General features: G+C 38.7%; 1 protein-coding gene across 7 annotated transcripts in view; it reads left to right on the top strand.

The window, feature by feature from the left end:
- Nucleotides 1-24,682, top strand: part of LOC100744994 (tubulin polyglutamylase TTLL4-like) — a 244,962-nt gene that overhangs the window by 148,225 nt on the left and 72,055 nt on the right. For all 7 annotated transcript variants that reach the window (XM_012386666.3, XM_012386632.3, XM_012386643.3 and 4 more), the window contains one exon: nt 12,817-12,850. The gene's annotated coding sequence lies outside the window, so the exon portion shown is untranslated. The remainder of the gene's footprint in view (nt 1-12,816; nt 12,851-24,682) is intronic.

Genomic DNA, 24,682 nt, shown 5'->3' with positions numbered 1-24,682 from the left:
ACGAGGGCACGCTTATTTATTTTTAGATATTTTCGTACGGCCGCGAGATATACAACCCTGTACGCAAGCCACGAATTTCGAACGAGGTGCCGTTTCCCCCTACCCTTTGCACAGGCCACCATAATATTCCGGCGGTACGTGATCATGGGATTTGTCTGCGAGGGAATGCGAATTTGACGAACCAACCCTACCGCGTTCTTTCGCCCATCTTCGGGCCAGTTTCGTTCTCTTTAACGCGAGAAAGTATTTAGTCGATCCGCGTTGTTTCTCTGTTTGGTTTTACAGTTTTCTTTCAATCTCGTAATCTTTTTCACCCGATAACAGGTGAACAAGATTGAAATATACAAATTCCAAGGTCAAGGTCCTGACACTTTAGGGTTCAAGGATGGTTAGGCTCGGTAGAGGGGATATTTTGCTCGACGAGGTTAAATTGGAGCGTAGGGAGAGATGGTTGCAATTTTGCTTCTCAGAGATTTGCATGGACGTAGTTTTATTTGCCACGAGATCAACAATGACGTTAATGGATGAAGAATTTTCTTACGAAAATTCCGATTTCGGACGATAGTTTAGTATACAGCGTAGTGAGAATATAATTTTCTTTACGGAATTCGTATTTGTCGAGCGATCTAATTTGCACGGTGTGACTTTGGAACGTCAAAAATGGCAAAATGAAGAATCACGACAGAGACGATCGACCCTGAAAGAACGATCGAATTATTCTCGACAGGAATTGTTACAATTACGCTTTCCGGTTTCGTATTATGCGTATTATTCAGGTTGACGTGTTTTTGTAAGACACGTTGCACGGGCAAAAGAGAAGAAAGAGAATCGCAGGGAACACGCGAACATCGTGAGTGAAATAAAAGGACGCAGCGAGTAAAATGGATAAAGTGGAACGAGAAAACGGACACCTCGAGTCGAGGATGTCGTTCTGGTTAGGAATTCTGACGGGTTCTTTCGTCGAAGAAATCCAATACTCCGGCGACGTCTGGTCGTGGTCGAACGGTCGTTTTGTTTGACGTAGGCACCAATGTACTGATATTCGACCAGATTCCTTATGGATTACCTGTATCCATCTTCCAACAACGCAACACCGATCAGTTTTCTTTCTTACATGTTAAATACTGTGACAGGTACACGACTGTTAATACAAGCTTGTCGCGATTAAGAATCTTCAGCCTCTTTTACTTTACTTTCAGTTATTCTTCCAATGTTCTTGATAATCGTTAGTTGCTGTGTAGGTTGGAAATTTAGTTTTCCACCTATGAGAAAATCTTTCGTCAACCTGGACAAGTAAACTCTCTGTACGGAATTGACATTGTCGGTATAGATATCGATCTTTATCACTGATTTTACTATTCTTCTTCACAGCTGCAATCTTCCCATCGAAACTCTATAGAAAAATTCTACAAAACGTGCGAAGATACTTCACTGAATTATAAAGACAACAAATTAGACACGCACAGATATTAATGGAATGGAATCAAATTATTCGTCTTCTGGTTCAATCTCATCCAATGTTCTCCCTTCTTTGTCGTATCTAGTTAAATAATCTTTTACGCTCATTTAATTTCTTCCAACTCTAAAGCAAACGCAATATCTGGCTGAAAACGTTTAAAGAAGTAGGTCACGTTTAAACGATCCAACGCACGAATCTCCGAATGCAAATACTTCCATCGACGAACACCTGCAGCTACCTAAATCTCCAACGCGAACACCATTACTCACCCTCGGAAAATTAAATACAATACCTCGGTGGGAGAAATCGAATTTCCTGCAACGAACCAGCGAAAATTCCATAGATGTTTCACTATAGATCCGATCGGACACGCATCCACCCTCATTACCCTCCTACGAGCAGTCGAAAGAATCGTGTACGAGCGTTCTATTTAAGAATTCCATTGTCCACCCCGAGGGGTAGAGTGTTCCCGCCAGGAACGCGTCGAAATCGGTGTCAGGGTAGTGGAGGAATCCCGCATCACCGCTATTGTTGTTCGCCAACCCCACGCGAGGGTTGCACGCCGGGACAAGTGGCATTGTGTGTTTTTTGGGGGAGATGGGGAACATTGCACAGGTGCACAAACCTGCGTAAAGTGCATAATGTGAATCGCTGAGTGGAGGGATGGGAGTGTAAAAGGAGGGGAGACGAGGAGTTTCTGGACAAACAGGCCCCCTCTCTGTGCAGGAAAATTAGGAGCCTTTTTAGACCGAGGAAGAAAGAAGGGAGGCTGCCTGGTTTCCAGACGCTGACGCATTTTCATCTCCGCCCTAAAATTGCCGATACGCGAGGGGAAAAAAAACAGGATGAAAATCCTCTCATACGGAGATTTTGTTCTTTTTTTTTTTACGAAATTCTTGAAAGGTCTGTCGAGGGTTTTGGTCGACTTTGCGTGCTTTTTGGCGTCTAAGGGAATGTTCGCTGGAAGAAATTGGAATTATTTTTAATTCAGTTGGAAATTCGTAGATCTATTCGATTGGTTGAAATTTATTGAGCTTAGAGATATATTTGAGAAATGTTCCATTTTCCTAAAACAAGCAACATGTACATATGTAACTTGAGTTTTAAACTTGACTATTTTATACAATTAGGCGTATTTACTCACAAGAACAATATTTTGCTTTACTTGATATCCTAGCCACTTTTACTCTCTTTATATAAAATCGTATCTATGTATAATCGCTGGATTTCAGAAATATGTTGCAGTTACGTTTCTAATAAACTGTTTCATAGGATATTTATTAAACATATGAGACATATTTTCAAGTAAAAGTAGCGCCTCGATGGCACAAGCTAAAGAATATTCCATCGAATTCTTAAAACTATTAACCCGAAGAGATTTCCGGCGAAAAGGAACCGGAGCTGATCCTTTTTCATCCCTAACTTCCGATACAAAATTCTACGCTATATCGTAAGCTTGTATATTTGATATTGTATGTATTTAATATCACATAAGAGCAGGACGATGTATATCAACTTTCAAGTTGCACGTAACTCACTCTTCGTCTCTAAACTCGCCGATTCTAATATCCTAAAAGTATCGTGAGACGGTTCCTTCTTACGCAACTAGAGCCCTCGTGTTTCACAAAACCTCCAACGAAACGTAATCCCACTTTGACGCTCTTTTCTTATTTCTTATTCCGCGAAACTTCTAGAACGCGCTATAGAATCGTCGTGCAACAAAATAAAATTCTATTGTGACATTCCTTCGCCATTTTCACTTGCGAATTATCTGCAAAACTAAACTAAAACACGCTATAGAATCGTTGCTCAACAAAATAAAATTCTACTGTGACATTCCTTTGCCATTTTCACTTGCAAATTAAACCCTCGCAATTTATTTGCAAAACTAAATTAAAACATACTATAGAATCGTTGTCCCAACAAATTAAAATTCTACTGTGACATTCCTTTGCCATTTTCACTTGCGAATTATCTGCAAAACTAAACTAAAACACGCTATAGAATCGTCGTCCCACAAATTAAGATTCTACCGTGACATTCTTTTGCCATTTTCACTTGCAAATTAAACCCTCGCAATTTATTTGCAAAACTAAATTAAAACATACTATAGAATCGTTGTCCAACAAATTAAAATTCTACTGTGACATTCCTTTGCCATTTTCACTTGCGAATTATCTGCAAAACTAAACTAAAACACGCTATAGAGTCGTCGTCCCACAAATTAAGATTCTACTGTGACATTCTTTTGCCATTTTCACTTTCAAATTAAACCCTCGCAATTTATCTGCAAAACTAAATTAAAACATACTATAGAATCGTTGTCCAACAAATTAAAATTCTATTGTGACATTCCTTCGCCATTTTTACTTATAGGTAATTTATCTGCAAAACTCGAAGCTACCTTACAGCACCATCACATCCGACGAAACGTCGAAACAGTCTCGCGAATGCGATACCAGCTCGATCTCTTCTCCATTCTTCATTCCCTTCGTAAAAAGCGTCTGAAAGGAACGTGGACGTTTTCACGAGACAAGGATTAAACTGTGTCTTCAATACCGGGGCAGATCCGGTCCCAAGGTTACCTCGTTCATGCGTAAGTGGCTGTGTCTCGAGTCGTCGAAGACAGAACCCGATAATCGGTACGGCTGCGAGGAAATTACATACCGGCGCGCGACTTGTAACAATGTATACGCTGTTCACTTGGACGGTTGATCACGATTATCGAGGTAAACACGTGAGGCTAAAAGTGAAACGTCGTTTCACAAAGCCGATCCGTGCAGAACGACTAACCAAGATGCTCTTCTGGCATCTGCCCGCGAGCTGTGCGATGTTTTCACGCGATACGACAAGAACAGCCCTTTGCCTCTATCCTCAGGCGTATGTCCATTTGCACGACAGGGTTATTCGAGTAATTCTAAACTTTTACGTTTGTGAATTTAATGTTGAACTTTGCGCGGAATAATCGGAATTCACGTTTATCGAGAGACGCCATTAGTCTTCGATATGTTGGCTTGGCAACTAAGCGATTGCGGATTTTCTCATTAGGTGGTAATTACAAAATCCGCGATCACTTAGTTGCCAACCCGATACGAGTCGTTTCATGCAAAGATGATGTAAGTCAGAGAAGTTGATTATTGCACGATACGAGAGATAAATTAAAAATTCTGTAAGGAGACGAGCGGACGATTCTCGCTTAATCAAGGCTACCGAGAAGCTAATTAAATGTACTTACGCGACACAGAACCAAGAGTAGGCTTTCGACAATATGCTCTGCTAAATCAAATATGCAAAAGATCGACTCACGCCGCTTTTGCATTAGATTGTGGATTTCTATGAGCCATCGCTTAGCTCGAGTCCGATAATCCTATCTTGCCTTAAGACAGGTGTTCGTTTGAGAATCGCGAGTGACAGTTACTTTCAAAAATAATCTTATCAGATCTTATAGTCGTTATCTTTCAGAAATTTTCTCTCAGATAGACGGTGAAAAAGCATAAATTCTTTTGCACCTAGTTTCTCCAGTTTTCATTTCTAATAGCACGTTTCGTAATACATCGATGCCGGGCTCGCGAAGTCGCAAGGACCATCGCCATCGACCTTAACCCTCCCAACTAGCTAAACGTTCGTTGTTTTTGTCGCTGACTTACCAAAGAATAGCACAGGTTTTGAACGTATATAAAAGAAGACACGTGCACGCGCGTGCGTACGTCAGAAGGACCTATACTATACAACTCATGCACTTTGCAACATACGGGTACCTAATTTAGTATCCCTTGAAAGTGACTTATAAATGACATGCGAGCACGAACGATTGCTACGACAGGCACATACTGTCTGCACGATTTTACAACCTTCCATAGCACGGAACAACAATAACGTACTGACCGAAATTATCTCAACAAATATCCTAAACGTCAGACTATCTCCTGTTGTTGAAACTCCTGAGCTCTGGAGTTAGGAGAAGAGTTAAAAAAAAAAAAAAAAAAAAGAAAAGAAAAGAAAGAGAGGGGGGAAGAGGAAGAGAAGGTGTACACATAAAGAGCAGAGTGCCTTGGCACGGAATAGCAGTTTTATTTCCACGGGGCCAGTAAACTATTGTGATTGCTCGTAAAAGACGCGGAGCAATTGGAGCCTGACGGAAACGGGCCTTACTGCCGCCAGATCGCGATTGGTCGAGACGAAAGAAGAGTGGATCAGGCCCAGAGCTTCCACCACACCTTCGTGATAGTTGCTTAGACGCTATTGGTCGGCCAGTTGGGTCCTTTCAGGACCCCCCTTTGGTCTTCTCTTTATCCCCCTTTTTCTCCACACGTTGATCCACGTTCTCCCACCACCACAAAGCGGTACCCCACACGCGGCACCTTGGGTGCCCCTTCTTTCTATCCCCGTGTCGTACTTACTTTTCTTTCCATTTGTTTGACTTTGAAACTGTTTGGCCGGGGCTTTGGCCTCGCCTCTGTGCCTCGTTTCGCACAGCCTTTCTCTTTCCGTGCGTTCATCATCATTATCCTGGTCGTCATTATTTTCGTGTCTACGCTCTCGACTCGCGGTGCCCCGGTAACGCGACCGTCGTTATTTTCACCGTAATTACCTCGTATATACCGTCGAAAAGGGGACCGTCGTACCCGTCTTCGGACTTTCGACGCGTCGATATTTTATTCCGGTCAATCGGTACGCGGCCCTTACCGCCTCTTGCTCTTTGTATATGGAACGTGTAGCGCCCGATGAATTCCACCGCTCCATCTTCGCATCGCGGTTTATAACGAATTTTTTCTTATCTATGACACGGTACAATTTGCATTATTACAACACCGATATGTGACATGCGAGCACGACCATTCTTTGATAATCGTATATATTTTGATTGGAAAACTAGGGTCTCTTATTTTGGTAACAAACTGTCAACGATTGTTGGACAAACAGATAAGAACGTCGTTAGATAAAAAAAATGATGAAAATTGTAAGAAATGTAGTTGGATGAAAATCGAACGTGCGTGTGGAGATTCGAGTTTGCTGATAGCGACGGATATAATAAACAACAAGTTCACGTACCATTTTCGAAGATCCTCGTAACATTATAATGCGAAATTAATGGTCCTTTGCGATTGAGTCGGTTGTTCGTGATTAATGCTCGATAATTACACGTATCGTATAAAGTGACGTAGAGAAGACTTCGACCAGATAGACAGCTTATGACTTGTGCCATCCTTTAAATAAATACGTAGACGATAATAAATAGCGTTCCTTCCTTCTATCTTCTTTTACGCAGCGTGGCTTTGCTATTAAATGTTAGTTAAAATTCCTTTGGATACAAATACTCGCACCATGCTAAATCATGTTGATCTAACATTGTCATTTTTATTAATATTATATGGCCGAGTAAAGTTTTGAACGTTCAGAAAAACGAGCATTGAGAATTATTTCACGTATTCTTACGTTTGGCGAGCGTTTTCGCGCGTTTTAACAATTTTTATTGCTTTAAGGATATTGTTTTTATTTGATGATTATCCGTCTGGCTGAAATATTATGTTAGTATTTGCTCGCTTCGTTGCGTTAAGCGCATTGCCGGTGCTACGCAAATTCTTGCGTAAAGTTGCACGCGAGTCTTCACTGCTAATGGCACGTAACAGCTACAATTATGGTCCTATTATGAGACAGCTGAGAGTAAGCACGTTGAATAAATAAAAGAGAAGTAACTGATTTTACATACGCGTGTGTGATATAATATTTAAGGATAAGTTCGCCGATATTCCAAACAAACGTAATTGAATTATGCTAAATATTCCACGATAATATTAAATTTGCAGGTAACTTTATTGGATACATCGTTACGATAATTATGTTACGATCTATTTACGGAAGAATTCTAAGTATTAGGTTGTCCGGAAAGTTCCTTTCGTTTCATAAGGAAATAATAGACGCACAATGTTCTTTGTTTTATATTAATTTATTGAATTATGCACGAATATAATAATAGAAATATAACGAAATGGACGATACCTAATTCGATAAAATAATATAAAATAGAAATTGTTGTTCATCTATTATCACCTTGTGAAATGAAAGAAACAGTTCGGACAACCTGATTAGTAGAGTTAGGTTTAAAATATATATTTAACGTTGACAAAGGATTAAAATACGTTTAAAGTGAAATGTGAAACTATAAGTGGAAAACACAAAACTCTTTATCACGTTGTAATTAATATTCATATCAAATTTCATTCCGCTCCTTTCACTTTGCCTTCCAGTGAAATTGAAACATAAATTTCGTGTTCAATTTACGAGCTACACACAATTAAATATAATCTGAAAGCTGAGCGAGAAAAACGACGCTCGCGCAAATAAGATTACTCGTTACGTCGCAAAAATAATTCATTTTACGTACATAGCTTTCGATCAAATTTCTCAATACTTTGCTTCGTTAACAAATACTCTCACGAATGATACTATTTGCTTCTTGCGATGCGTTTGTCGTTAGAAAAATCGTACATTTCGTATGTTAAACTCGAAGGATTATCATTTAAGATTTGTATGGCAAATATCGAAAAATTCCGATTTTTGTAATAAGTGTTCGTTTGCCGAGTCATTGTGCGGCCATCGAAGTAAAAAAGATGCATAAATCATGCAATAAAATACTTTCTATCTTTCTCCTATAATTTTATTCGATTCTACTTTTCACATTCTAAGCGTATGTTAATCTTTATCCAATAAAATTTGCTATGGACCCGATTTCCGTATTCTTGAAGAGTCTGCACATCTGCAGAAGCCTTATTTGTGCCACGTAGGGTAAGTAATTATGGGTAAGATTCGACCCGAGGAGATGCCGCTCTCTCTCTCTGAAACGATACTCTTTAATTTTTATTTCTTGGACCTGATGTACATTCCAATTTTAATTTTTTTTTCTCACTCGCCATAAAAACAATGGCACAAGATATCGTACTATTGCGTTTTGATCGTGTTTTATCAAACACGAACACACATTGTACGTTTTCTTTTATATTAAAGATTGCTTGCAATTCCACAGCTCTGTAATATTTTTCTTTCATTTAAAAATTTATTTTCCAAATTTTTACTTGATCCCAGTCATTTTTTTATCGATTCAAGTAATTGCACTTTATCTTACAATGATATTTTCGATATTTTCCATCTGACGATACTTTCGTGTGTCACTGTGTTCTGCCACTTAAAGATACGCGCGCATGAACAAATTTTCTGCTACAAAACTTACGCGTAGCGTGTACATTTTTCAAAATATATGGCACCTCGCTCATAATTAATTACTCGCAGTTGTATTCAGTTCAAGAGCGCGGAAACATTTTTCTCACGTATCCTCCACGAGTATCGTGCACTCTATTCATCGTCCCATCCTATTTTACTTATGTGCATAATTAGAACGTCCAATTAGACGGCGTTGTACCGCGTACGAAGCAACGGCTACACGCTTTAACACTTTGCCGACCGCTATAATTAGCATTCTTAGGAATGCTATCAACGGGACGATCGGATTGGTTTTTAGCACTTGGTGAATTTCATCTGGCTTCATTGGAGAATTTAAAACGTTAAGAATGTTCGTTGGAAGAATACAACGATGTAAGAAATAAAAATTCTGCAGGAAGCTCTGCCAAGGCACGTAACAGTAATTGTTTTTCACGATCCTAAAAGATATAAAAGAAATCGATGGCTGACAAAAGGTTCACTCGCGATACAAAAAATTGCATTATTTTATATAATGTACATATTATAGCAATAATATTCTTTAATTATCGTATATCGCAAAATATCAATTAGTTCGATGAATATCGAAACCACGTGTTACTGAAAGTTTATTTGGTCTTTTTTCACAAAAAAAAAAAAAAAAAAAGAAGAAAGAAAAATCAGGTTCCCAAATAAGAGTACGAGGCAGTGATTTCTAACCGACAATTCCACCATCGAACGTGGTACAATTTCCGAACACAGTCTCAACCTAAAACACTGTATTCAAGTGGGAATGAGCACGATAAATCTGGCGCTACCCGAAAATCATCCTTTCGTTTCCTGTCCGAATGGAACAGGAAGACCTTCGAACAGACCTCGAAGGTAAAAATCGTGCTTGGCCTTTGATTACCGAAAACAATTTCACACTTTCGCCGCGGAAGAACACGCCGCCTTTTGCCAGCGTATCCTTCTCTTTCCAGTTGATCCTCGTTCGATTAGGCTGTCTGTTGCAAAAATCAAAGAAGTCGAAACACTCGCTAAAGTCGCTTTCTCTGCCGGCAAAAATGAAGCAGAGGGCACGCAGCCTTATAAAAGTTCAACCCCAGCCGCAGGCGAAATCACGTTTCACTTATTTCGTTAACGCATTGCTGGCAAAAATAAATTTTACGATTTTGCAATATTTTTGGAAAATGTATCTCCGCGTCTATGGAAATGAAAATTGATTAATTGGGTTAACAACTAAGTGATTGCGGATTTTCTCAATACCACCTTATGACAACATCCGCAATCACTTAGTTGCCAACCCAATATCATCGCGTTTTCGACGAGCGAATTTTGTAAAAACGTGAGTTACGGAAATGGAACGCCTTACACACCGCTCTCTCTCTCTCTCTCTCTGCCAATGAGTCTTTCATCAGCGAACGTATCGTCGTAGTTGCACAGTCTCTAAATTCGAGAGCGTACGACTGTTTTCTTTTCTGAAAAGCCAAAAACCACTGCAAAGGTTATCATTTTGGAACTCTGGACGACGTTCGGAAGATCGTAACCGAGCAATTTATATTCAGCAATAAATTCCAGCACTGTTTCCAAGAATGGAAGCGCCGTTTTTGGCGGTGTATAGGGTGTACATTCTCAAAGGAACTCGTATCTTTAAGAGAACAGCGTACGATTTTCGTTAAACGACGTACAAACGTTCCCACGGAACTTGCAGTCCTATTAATTCTGACACACCACGTATATCCTGTTTCGTCACCCGCCTTCGGTTTTTCTCTGTATCGCGTTAAGGCAAGTCGCTTTACAAATATAAATATCAATCGAGATACAATACATAAAACACGCGATATAAAGATAAGTTTCGGCCGCGTTTTTCGACGCAGAGGAATATGAAAATCGCCTACGGCCGATTGGTCCAACAACGTCTCTCACGCTGGCGAGGGAACAACCGGGATACGCGTTGCGCTCGGCTATTCCGCCAGCAGCAGCCGACAACAAGAAGAAGAAATGGGAATGAGAAGAGAGCTGAACGGCCGCGAGATATGACGGAAAGAACACTGTGGAAGGTGGGCAGCAGACGAAAAAATTAGCAGCAACAAGTTTCAAGCTGTGCAATAATTCCCGAGGCGCGTGTTACACAGCCTCCATGGTCCGCTGCTATTTTTTTCTTTTTCCAAAAATTTATGGGCGCAGCCACTCTCGCCCGCCGCGAGCTGAATTCGCACGAATAAAACGAGAAAAATAATCGTTTGGTCCTCGGCCACTGGCGACGTACGTACGAGCATCGTTCTCTCCTTCTTTCCGTAGGATATGCAAAAAAGGAGACAGGATCGAATAAGTATGTAAGGATATTAAACGAAAGTGTTGGTGAATTTAGGGACTTGCGCTGCGCGCTCTATAGGAGACACAGCTAACAGAAGTTGCGCGCTTCTCTGCCAATGTTTTTCTGCTCTTACTGTAATGTAGTTGTAGGGAAGCGCAGGGTTGCTTGTTGCACAGGGTTAACCGGTTGAGTATTTGCAGGTGCGCGGATGAGATTGGAAGTCTGAAAGGATGATCGTGTTTCGAGGAATATTTTTTTTTTTAGGTCGCTGGAATGTACCGGGTGAATCATTACCGGCTAAAGCGGAGAACATTAATCTCTTGTATTGGCTTACATTCGATAAGCTAGTGTCAGAAACTGTTGCTGATTTGCACGAATTTTTATATCCTCGTTATCCATGCAACGTATAAAGATGACACGCGAGAAGTATGATAAACCGAATTTTCTCCATCCTCTCACTTTCACGCCACTCGATTACACGAAAGAAACATTTAAATACGGCATTTGAAGAAGAGAAGAGATACGGGGCGTTTCGAAATAGCTGACAAGTCTTAATTGATATCGACGTGGCGATTTTTTAGTAAACATCCGTCCGCGATAAATATTTTATCGATATAATCGCGACACTCGTGGCCCGTTATAACGCTAATGAAATTTCCAAATATTTCACGTAGCCTCCTAATTAAATAATTAAATTGGCAGGCGAAACGATCCCAAACGGCTCTTTCTTATCTTTATTTGCGACAGAATTTGTGCGCGTTTAATCCACATTACCAAACCGTTTCGTGTATCAAAAATATACGCGAAACACGTTATAGTACGTGTGTGAAATCGTTGTAACGCCTTCGTAAAAATAAAGATAACACAGTTTATCGTAAGAGAGACAGTGACGTGGTTCGATCAGCTCTTCTTTTTTTTTTTTTTTTTGCAAAATTACAGCATAAACGTCAACACGTAAACATAATCTCCGGTAGCCGTTTAGCAGAATTTATGGCGGCGCTTGAGAGGAAACGGTGCTTATGTCGAACGCGTTTTTAATGATCGTGCGATAATGTCGAACTCGTTAATTTCGTATCGATAACAGAAAGATTTAAGACTAAGCATAATTACTCCCGCGGCTCGTTTATTGTATCCTCAGTCGTCTTTTATAACGACACATAAATGTTTTGGGCTATTAACGAGCAGGAAGTTGGTAACCGGTGATATTTATCTGGTCGCGTTTCGTTCGTCTTTCGTGTCACGTTTAATGGCCTCGTTAAAAAGCTCCATTCACGGCGTTTTCAGTCGCGTGTAATGCAAATCGACGCGATTTATTTTAAAGCTGAAACTAACAGCACATCAAAGAACAGAAGACATTCTCATAGCGCTTTGTTCAGTCGGTTTATATTGTCTCTGAATTAACTCGATAATGGATGATCTTTGTCCTACATTTCATTTTTCTTCTTATTTCTTCTAATTCTAATTCTAAATTATATGCACAATGTAACTCGCAGGACTTCGTTAGCGTATGCATAATTTCAAGTAAAAAATGTTACACGTAAATCGATTTATCTTCTTCCTGAGACACGGAAGTGATAAACGATGATTTTACAATGACTGTGAATTGCGGAATTGTAGTTTGAAGGGAACGGATCACAGATTATTTGGAATGTTATTTTTCAATCGGGAGTTAAATTTGCAGAATAAAGATACTTTTGATATATTTACAATTACGAAATTGATTTCTCGAATCGATTGAGGAGAACAGTCGTTTACAGTTAAAATAAGAAAAGACAAGTTGTCATGTGTGCGGTAAAAGTTCTCTCGTTACTTTATTATTAACTCTATCGTTATTTCTTTGTTACAGGAGAATAGTGAGCCGTCACGACTGCTGTTAAAAAGTGAGTAATTAACATTTTAATATTATGAATATTATACACATACATTGCGAAAATCGAGTGGATTTTGCGTAGAAATTAACCCAGTTCGAAAAGAAGTAGAAAACTATCGATTTATGCTGACCAGATGGAATAATCAATACCCTAATCGATGAATTTCTAAAACACTAAATTTTTCATAAATTTTCTTTCAATGGTACACAGCATTTTCATGCGTACGCGTAACTTGGAAATATAAATTTTGCTTAAAGCGTATAGACTTCGACATCTCCGCATATTTTGGGATAAAGAAACGCGCTATCTCGAACAGTGTCATTGAAATTTTTCTTCTTTCTCAGCAATTTTCTCGTCGATGATCGTATAGCTCCGGAAACACGTTTAAAATTGCCAGATGTATGTCACAGAATTTTCTCTTGCGATCCTCGATCTGCGAAAGACAAAAAGATATTTAGACGATGTCCGTTTTCAGCGAGTTATGGCGCGCGACGAAAATTGGTCGCACTTTGGCTGCATATAAAACAGGCAACGTGCACTTCCACTTGTATCGTAGCTATCCATTAAATACGCGTAAATGGAGAAATTAATGCGCGTTAAAATGATTTACGCAACAACTAATTAGCCTCGCGCTGAAAATTCCAAGGATACGCACATCTCGTGGTAATCGCGCAGTTTCTTCGTGCTTAGACTGCGTTTTTACTGAAGCAACAAAACGAGGATGTTCCATCGATTGCTGTTGCTGTATGTCTGAAATACTATACGATAGTTATCGAATAGTCGGGAAAGTTCGCAACCTTTTTGACAATCGATATATTTGGTTATAACTTTGCTCTTGGTTGAACGTTAAATGTATTGACTAGCGAGGAAAAATCTGATTAGTTTCAATGGAAAGAATGTTATATTTTTAATAGAGAAAGACAGATAAGAAAATATTAGGTTGTCGGAAAAGTTCTTTGTTTTATATCAGTTTATTAAATTATACACGAGCATAATAATAGAAATATAACGAAATAGACGATACCTAATTCGATGAAATAATATAAAACAGAAATTGTTGTTCATCTATTATCGTCTTATGAAACGGAAGAAACTGTTCGGACGACCTAATCGATAAAATTTGATGGATATTCGTAGAAACTACATTTTATCTCATTTCACACACTTGTTTATCGGGTACAAGTACATGTAACGCGAAATAGCTGCAAATCTAAACCATAAATTATAAAAGCTGATACAAGTGTTACACTGTTTCATAATGTCTCTAATAAGTGCAACAAGTACGTAATAACCTAGTAAATAAATTCTCTGTAAATAAATGTTCTATTACGCAAGTGTCTACTACTGCGTATGTATGCTAAATAAATGTAATACTAAGCGTAAACGTGTATAGAAACTTGATTAACTATGCGAACCTGAGCTAAGCAGTCTCTAAAGATAGGAAATAAAGAATAACAAGATACAAGAGAATAATTGACAATAAACTTATTAATATCTTATTATCTACGATAAAAAATATAATATAATACAAATTATTTCATTTTCTTCGTTTTCCACCCGTTTACAAACCACTTTCCCATAGTAAGAAAGTGACTAACTGCACCGCTTAAATTCACAAAAGTCGACAAAGATACTTTTCTCGAGACAGTGATAATCACTTACGAATCACCTAGCAAACGATAAAAAAGTTTATCTATAACAAACGTTATTCCTCGATTTGTATCACTTTCACAGTAAACAGCAACGGTAAAAGCAACGATGTCTTTTTACTGGCGATTTTTCACGCGGAAATGTGGAGAAATATGGAGAAACCGTCGAGTATAGCAATTTGTTCAATGGAACAGCAACGAAATCTGTTCGTCGTTGCCTCAGTGAGGACGCAGCCTTATCGTTCTCGTCTCAAAAGCTATCCCGATTCGAAGCACGTTTGCCTTTCTATACCTGCAGGCACCGCGAAACTTTCCAAATGGGAAAAATGAGAAAAAGGGTAAAAATATGCAAAATGCGACACGTTGGCGGTCGTAATTCAGGAACAGGTTTCATTCTTCGCTGGAAGGTCTTTTGACGCGTAAATCCCTGACGTCTATAATTGCTTCACGGCTATAGTATATTTTATTGAAACGTACGATGAATATAGTAAGTCGGCGTTATTAACGTTTGATACATGATATTGATTAAATGTTAATTCAATTAAGAATGTACGGTCGTTAAATCGCACCTGAAAGAACCACACGATATATGGTTTCTGATCGATTGTTGGCACAGGATGCTTCAATTTAATTAAACCAATCTGTAAGTAAATTACGACGATTTTGCAGCGGTATTATTTAAAGTTCGCATGTGCTTAATTACCTCGTGGTCTAATTACCTGGTGGTTTAATTATCGCGTACATGTGGCTGACGAAAATGGTAGATTGAATTTTTTAAATTTATGTATTAATGGGCTGAAATTTGTGAAACGTACACGCGTAGCATATTCGATTTATCGTTATGTTGGTTTCAAGAGATACGATTGGGTGTACGTTAATCGACGTATAAATTCTGCCACTCGTAATTTTCTTTAACGGGCCGTCTTAATGAAAACGTATATTTGGGTTTATTTATTCAATACCGTGCGAGATCCACGAGAATCCACGAAATCGGCGAAGAAAATATTCAAAGACGAATCAGACGATGTTTGAATATCAAAATATTTGTTATATCGAGGAAATAAAGGAAATGAAAAAGCAACAATTATAGGATTCCCTTGGTAGTAAAATGAATTTAACTTTCGTAATATCTTACGGTGATTGTACAAAGAAAATTCTATTTCCCCGTTAAAATAATATTAAGTGTCTTTCTTTCACAGACGCGTTTTTTACAGCGACGCATCTTTATACAAACATGAAATCTAATCTGTCGAACGTTGTGATCCTTAGTTCGATAGAACAAAATGGATTATACGTAATTCGATAAAATAATACAAAACGAAAAATGTTGTGCATCTATTATTTCCTCATAAAACGAAAGAAACTTTCCGGACGACCTAACGCGTCGAAGTACGTAAAGAAATAATGTTGAGCAGAATTCGCAGATACAAATAGCCCAAATTTTCTTCGGTATAATGTTAGCAATCGCGTATGAATTTCACAGGGGAATTGGCTCCGCTCACGACGAAGTAGAATGAGACGGTCCGTGCAGACCCGCGATATCGATTTAGTCTGCCTTTCGCGGAACATCGTAGAAATATAAAATCTTTAGACTTTATATTAACTTTCTGCAAGCAGATACGTTCCTCCTTGGATTCTAAAGACTGGAATCCTTCTAATTGAATGCTTAAAATTTCAGAAATTATTATCCTTAGAAAAGAATATCTCGTTTGATTTAAAGGATGCGATAATTCGCAGAAATTTCAATTGATCCTTGCTTTCATTTTTTGAAAATTTCAGCAACGTTCCAAAGTTTAATTTAAGCGATACGACAACTCGAACAATTTTGATCTGCACTTTCTGAAAATGTTCGAAGAGTAACAGGACGTCGTTGATAGCAGAAGCATCTTGTTACCGAAACGTAAAAGCTCGAGATTTCTCGATATCGTAAATATTCTCGATCTTCAACTTTCGAAATCTTGTTCGACTAATTCCATAAACACGAGTTCTCGCGCGCGAGTAATCCTTTCTTGGGCCAATTTTACGGCTAATTATCGCGGTTGATAAATGCAGGATGTCGAATGAATGGTAAGATCGCGCAAAAACGGGTGTGTTACCGCGCTGCACGCTATTATCGGGCGCGTCGAGCGACGATCAAAAGGGATTACACAAAAGATTACAAGAAGAACGGCGCAATGTCGTAAACGCGCGTCACACGCGGGAGTAAACTTCCGACTGAGGTAATTTCCGGTCGCAGCGCGCGCCGTCACCTTTTGTCAGGCGTGAGCGAGCTATGGAATTGCGATTGAAAAGCTCTCAAGGCCGCGGTTCGTTCACGTATACCCGATTACGCGTTCAAACGTTTTACGTAACACGCGTGCCTTTTTTATGCACGTCTATCACAGTTCAATTAAATAATTCTGTGCATCTCTCGTAACAGAAATATCGTGGATATTGTTGGATTATTTGAAAAATTCCCAGCAAGATTGTATGCTATAGTTTTATAGTACATATTAATACATAAATTACACGTTGTAAGTACAGCAATTTTTTCTACTGAAATACGAATAATTGAATATCTATACATTTTGCGCATTTTTCTTCGAAATGTAAAGTTTTTCTTTCTTATCGAAAAATGATATCTTCTTTTGTCGATTGGCATTAAAAAAATAATTGTTTACAGTTGACGTCAAATATATATGGGATTGGCAACTAAGTGATGCGGATTTTGTCAATACCATCTATTGACAAAATGTAAACTCTTTCTTTCTTATCGAAAAATATCTTTTTTTGTCGATTGGCGTTAAAAAATAATTGTCTACAGTTGTCAATCCGATACAATATACGCAACATGATAAGATCGACAGGCTGTTAGAAAGCTGCGAATTTTCCAGGTAATCCAATAATTCCATTTACTAACAATGAGTTACACGTGTAACACTTGCTCCTAGGAAAAGCTCGAGGTATGTTTCTCACCCTTGCTGTTTCCCTGTCACCCCAAATGTAAGTCACAGATCGGATGTTTTTAAAGCGAAATGTACCTGTTCATTTGCCTAGTTATGGACAAATAACTGCGCAAACATTCGCAATGAGAATATCAAAGTACCAAATAGTCACTGAACCGCGAAATTCTGTAAATCACAAAGAAATATTTATCTACAATTTTCTTTCACTTAATCTACTCATTTGATCTATTTTATTATGAAATATATCATTCTATCAACAGAAATGTTCACACTCGTACATTTCTGTATCCTGAAGTAATTACAATGATATTTGGCTTATTCTTCGTTAGATATCGTATCTCGATATCTTTCGCCCCTTCGCACCATATTTTTTTTATTTTTCCCTAATTACATTCCTCGATATTCACTTTTATACGACGTACGTAGATTTAGTATGAATTTTGTCAAAAGTTTCGAATAAAATTCGACGTTATCTAAAACACCAGGCAACATTTGCGTTCTGCAGAAAACCACGGAGAACGAATCAATATTCTCGTCGACGCTTAGTCCACCTTCGACCATGTTACCCTGCTATGGCGTCGCGACGCTTGCCGACTAAAAGCTACGAAAGCTCGTTAAGTTCTCGGAGACATTCTTCCCTTAGGTCAGCCGGCGTATCTTCATACAACCCTGGTAAAACAACGAAGGTGGAAAGCTCTCCTAACTTTTGGGATGGGTAAAACGGAGAAGCGGCGAGTCAACGAAAACTGCGACGCTTTCGAAGGAAACGCGACTGTTCGTAAAAAAAAAAAAAAAAAATATTGGTCCAAGTTTTCGAATAAATTCACATCGTATCGATCGACGTTTTTCAGCGAATTTGCAAGCGTGGAGATTGCATTTGCCTATTTGTAGATTCAGGTGAAACATTATCGTCTTTTATAGGTTTCCCGGGAGAAAGAGGAAAAGTCGTTGAAGAGTTTAAGATGTATTGGAATAAAGGTTTATGATTCGAGTTTCATGTAACCGTGGAGGTTATTCGAATTGTTACTGGTGGATAGGAAAATTTGTAGTAGGAAGCTTTTCCCAATGCTTCGTTTTCCGTCTAGTGTGAAGTATAATTTGTTGGGAAGGGGAATGTGTTGTTACGTATACAGCCTCAAAGCAGCAGAAACGCATACATTTAGCATGGTAATATGATCTTTAGACATACAATAGGCGAGTTACGTATTGTGAAAACGCTTGTTTTAATTACGTACTTTATCGATTATATGACACAATTTCCACTATAATTTAGCGAGTAGCAAGTAACAAGTAAGCAGAGAAATAATTAATTTATACGTATAAGTTACTCGACATAAACTTACAATAAAAGTATCGAACAGAAGCAAACAGAAGCTTCAAAAGTAGCGACTATCAATAGATGCGTTTTCGATAGCCTAACATATTTTATGATACCATGGCATATTATTTGACTCGTTTCCTCGTTTTTTTCAATTTTTCTTTACTCCAACAAAATCACACAATATTTTCCATTTTTACCCTACTACGTTAAAGACCAACATCGTCTCGCTATACATATACGTATAAATATACCACACAACTCTAATCATCTCACACAAACGCTAACACAACTTTCACACCCTCGAGTCTCGACCAATCCAAATTATCTATCGCAACTTCACCCCACTCGATTCCATCGACTCTCTACGAGTCTCAGCGCGCACACTCATCGGCCGTGGGCGTTCCTCGCGTCGCCCAGGGTGCTTCCCACCCGCGCTATATCTAAAATTAACCCCGAGCAGCGTCGCGACGCCGACAACCTCTCTCTGCGCTTTGTTCTCCTGCTCCAATTCCTCGCCGTAACGACGCTCGTCGCGACGCTCTGTAGGAGACGCCAAGGATCCTTTCGTCGACTGTTGTTCTCCTGGCCGTGGAGGACGTCGCAGCGCGGCCTCTGACAACGTTTATCTGCTTCTCGGCCCTCGTCCACAACGCGGAAAGCTTCCTGGAACGCGGAAAGCTCGATGAAAAGCTATCGCCTAGACAAAGCTACGCTAGCCTCCACGTTCAACGTGTTCCCCTGTTCCGATGGTACGTCAGACGACGTCTTCCGTTTGACGGGCAGCTTCGTCAGACGTTGTCGAGACTGACGTTTTCATCCGACGCGTTTATAGTCGCCGGATAAAGCGTCGCGAGCCTAGGGCGCCGCTGAGCTTTCTCAGGGGCGCTTTCTCCGTAACGTGCTTCTTCCACAGCTTCTGACTAGCATCCTAGGGTATATCCTAGGGGAATCGTCCGAATTCTCGTCGTACGATGCTTACGTTCTTTTTATTGTTCGCGATATAAGTCGCGTGCAGCCCCAAGAATCCCCAGGCCTGGCTGTGTCGCTGTTCGAACAGTATCGATCGAGGGTTTTTTGTTTTGGCAATTTTTTCCAGTGTTCCGCTGGATATAGGGCTCTGCTAGGGAATCGGTGTGTTGCTGTGTTCTGTGTGGGTGGGCGGTCGTGTCTCTTTTGGGAAATATTGATCTGACTTTGTTGCGATTGCGGCCTGGTTTATCGCGGATGCTGCGCGGTATTTCGAAACGCGATGCGACCGGACTTTTTGCTCGCCGGGTTTATCGAAGTTCGTCTAAAAATAGGTTTTACCAGGTACGCGTTCGATTAATGAGCTGTTGGTTGCTTTATGTATGAAGTGCTTGGAAGTGGAATTCAATTTTAATAAATTTACGGGAGAATATAGAGAATTATTAGGAATATATCGTTTGTTGCGTTTTACACTTTTCTATGAGATTACCTGATGCTCATTTCTACAGTTTCTACAGTTGAATCCGCACAGTTGACTTTGAACGTTAGTGGAAAGAAGCTTTCGGAGGTTGGTTTCTTGCCAGACATCGATCAGTAGTTCGAAGACCGATGGCTGTGTATGAAGTGGCTGCTTCTACTTGCATCTTCTGTGACGTTTAAGTTTCTACTATTCAATCGCATCTTTAGGTTAATCAATTTCCTCTTTTTTGAATTATTTATTGCAGTAACATTTCTTCTTTCGTCTCCTTCTATTAAAAATTACAAAATGCAATTTTATTAAAATATAATAATGAAATTATTTGTTATATTTAAGTATTAAATAATTACATTTCAATATACTAACATACATGAATGGACTTGTAATTTTACTCATAGAACACACTTACTCTGTTTTATAAGAAAAGAATTAGGTCTATGCATTTATCTATTTTTACCATACTACTTTAATTAAAATTATCTGTACATAAAATCTATATTTAGTTACTTGTTAGTATACTGCTATTAATATCGCCGTTACTAAACGAGTTGATATCACATCTAAAACTGTATCTCAAGGGTCCGTTACCAATCATCGTCTTTATTATAATTATCTAGACAAAGTATATTTACTTATAAGTTATACATGGAAAGTTCTATTAATAAAGTTGATTTCAAAAGTAAATCGTAACTCGCCAGCGTACATTTAATCTTAGTTCACCGTCACTTTTAATTATAGTTATCTATATAAGAAACTCTTTAATTACACATTCAACTGTTTTAATTACACATCTGAAGAGATCAGTTACATATCCTACATTATAATTTATGGATTAATTACCAATATCAATTCACGGCCATCTTTAATTATAATCACATATCTGTACGAACAATAATGAAAAATCACAGATCTATAATCCAGCTATTAAATAATATCACAACGAAAGAACTTAGCTTCATATCCAAAGCCGTGAGTCGATGATTAATAAAGAATCTCACTTCACCAACCTCGATTTACGATCGTCTTTAATTATAACTACATATCTATACGACCTATAATTACAAATCACAAATCAATAATCCTACTATTAATAACGTCATAACCAAAGAGGGTAGTTTCACCTGCAGATCCGTAAGTCAGTGATTAATAATCAATTTCACTTCAGCAATCTCGAATTACGATCGTCTTTAATTATAACTACGTATCTGTACGACCTATAATTACAAATCGCAGATCAATAATCCGACTATTAATAATATCATAACCAAAGAACTTAGCTTCATATCCAAAGCCCTAAGTCGATGATTAATAATCAATCTCACTTCACCGACCTCGATTTAACATCGTCTTTAATTATAGCTACATATCTATACGAACTATAGTTACAAATCACAGATATTAATAATCACATCATAACCAGAGAGCTTAGTTTCATCTTCAAAGCTGTAAGTCAATGATTAATAATCAGTGTCACTTCGGCAAGTCCTCCACCTAAACCCAGACGCATTGAAGAAGAGCCAACTAACTCGCATCGGAGTCTGGTCTCCTGGCATAGCGTCGCGATGCCCGAGGACTGGCGCCACAAGACGTCGTCCACTACGTCGGCGTCGGCCAGCGTCGCGGCGCCGAGTCCTCGAGCTTCGTCGCGTTTCTGTTAGCCGGTTCGCGAAACTCGTTGTGACCGAGCCGCGACAAGCGGTGAGCGACAGGTGGGCAGCTCTCATCGGGATCATCGACACGTCGACCCTTTGCAAACGTCGACATGATGTTTCGATCGTCTACTGACCGACGTAACGTCTTTCAGCTTAGGATATCGCGTTGTTCGGGGCGAAGGGTGCGAGCACACCTGTGCGACCACGATCACGCAGGTCGAGAGACGAGCTGGCGCCGCACCAGGCGCCCATCATGTGATGTCGGCATCCCGACGCTGCAACCCTTCTTCAGGAACGTGCACGAGAATATTTGAGCCCCTTAGCTTCTGTTCTTTCCTCGGTTCTTTGGATTTTTCATTTCAACGATTCTATTTTGCAAACGTTTTCACGTATTTCGATAGCCTCCTTGGTTCTTAGGATTTTTTATTTTGAAGATTTCATTTTGCGATTTTCTGCTTATTTTGGGTGTTGGTCGATGAATTTTCGATTCGTGCGGTGTTAATTAAAAATGTTAGGTATGATATATCGTATCATATTTTCTCATTTCTTACGCATATCTTAAATTAAAATCTGCCAACACAGATCGTATGTTCGTGTATCGATTATTTTTCAAGAATTTTCTCTCGCTCGTTGTATATTTGTCAGTATTATTTTATATAACGGTTTACTTCAAAGCACAACTAGATTTTCGATGAAATTAATCGATAAAAATATTCTAACAAATATATTCACGAACATTCTGTACGAATAACGATCAATTTTTAATGCGCTTCCTTTGTCGAAGTAACATCATTGGCAGATAAATTGTAGCGGACTTGCGCAGCATTTCCAATCGAAGCCAACATTTTTGCCATTGGCGTCGCACGTAAGAATTTTTTACCAGGATCGTATGAAACATATAAAGGGAATGCTTAGAAAGTAGATAGCAGGAAAATTGCTTTATCGTTCAAAGAAGCCTTATGAGTTCCTGCCTTTCTGTCGGAACAAAGGATAAAGAGGGAAGTAGTACGAGAACGTCATAGACAGACACAGTACCTCGGTCGACTTCTTCTATCGCTCGCGTATGCGTATAACGTAACTAATTTATTTTTAATTATTTATTACAGTAGTTTATCTAAATTTATAGGCAATGTATATCTAGTACGATATTAGAATTAAACATCGTATTTATGTGTTTAATAAAAATATATATTACTAGGTTTACTATAATTATCATATTTTAAATAACTATGCTATTAATTTCAATCAGATACATCAAATTAACAACTACGTACTTTACATATGTTTATTAAAACCTTATGAGTCTTTCACGTCATTTATCATCGTTTTACGTCAATTATCTGTTGCGTTATAAACTTCAGCAAGAAATTACATATTCCCAGATAATCGAACCAACGCTAACGTTTTCAAATCAATTTTCATCCGAAACTCACCTAATAATCACAATTTTTCTTAATTGCTACGTTCAGATGGAAACAATACAAATACGTTAATTGTCAAAATGTTATGGTTTTAAGGTAGTCCAAGAAGAACTAAGAATATCGATTCATAAGTTACAATTATCAGGTTGAAGAAAATTGAAAATTATTAATTTTGAGACACTTAACGCCGTGTGCAGCTCGAAATAACGTGATAACGTTTGTAACGTTATATTTATAACGTTTAAGGACGTTCAGATCCTCGTAATAGCAGTTAACCTTCTATAAATCACATTTCTTTTATTTATGAGGCAAATAATTATAATTAATCGAAGCTCCTCAATATAATCACTCAACGCGTCTGTGATGTAGGTCAGGTAGATGAAAGGAAGTTTAAAAAGCAAGTAGCACGGAAAAGCATAATTACGCAAGTAGGTAATTACACAATGAGTAAATGATTGCTATCAGTGTAGTAAAAAATGTCTTATATGAAGGTTGCTATATAATGCAGGCGCAAATTGTTTTCACTTTAGCTGATCATTATTTTACTCAATAAGCTTCATGAATTTCTGCCATGATATTTTACATTAGTGTTCCTTGTTTAATTTCCCAAATCTTGTGTTCTCTATATTTAACACACACGATCCAATACTGGCATTCCACATTCTACATTACCTAACCTATACGACTAGATTCCTTCTTTATATTTCTCGCTCTCTATCCCATGCCACGTATCCTATTTTCCATTTAATTCTATTTTAATTCCATTTTTTAAATTAAACGCAGGAAAACTACTCTGGAAATTCGGGAAATCAGAATCTAAGGGAGAATAACCACTTCCCGCGAACGAGATACACGCACCTAGAAAATGAAATTCCTTAAAAGAAATTTCCCACGGATTTATCATTCCTACTTTTACAATATAATTATCGTACAAGCATTGCTTTAAAATTATTCCAAATTAACAGTCGCGTTTCTTACGACATTTAATATAAAATTAGTCGTCTGAAACATAAATGCAGAACACAGAATATATTAAATTGTAGCTTGTTAATGAATAATCGCCATCGATGGTCTTATTCCCCAACCAGCGATATCATTCACAGTATCGAAAACAGGGTGTCGATCTGGGCGTGTCACGCCGCCCTATCAGGAGAACACGTGGCAGTTATATCGGTCCTGGCTGCCAATAACAAAACGTAACGAAAGCCACGGTCGACACAAAGGAACAACGAACCACCACAGCTCTATGCATATTCACGAAACGAGGGTGGAAGAAGGACGGACGAACGATACAGGTTGCAATCGTCCCCGCAGTGTATAGAAGCGTGGTCACGCATCCACGAACGCGTATTGGTTGTTTCGACAGGAAAGCGAGCATCCGAACCATTGTCCACCCCCTGCTGGGGGTG

The sequence above is a fragment of the Bombus impatiens genome, unplaced genomic scaffold (genome assembly GCF_000188095.3).
Source record: "Bombus impatiens unplaced genomic scaffold, BIMP_2.2 scf_0027, whole genome shotgun sequence".
Taxonomy (NCBI): domain Eukaryota; kingdom Metazoa; phylum Arthropoda; class Insecta; order Hymenoptera; family Apidae; genus Bombus; species Bombus impatiens.
The sequence above is the reverse complement of the archived record's forward strand: the minus strand, read 5'-3'. Positions and strand labels throughout refer to the sequence as shown.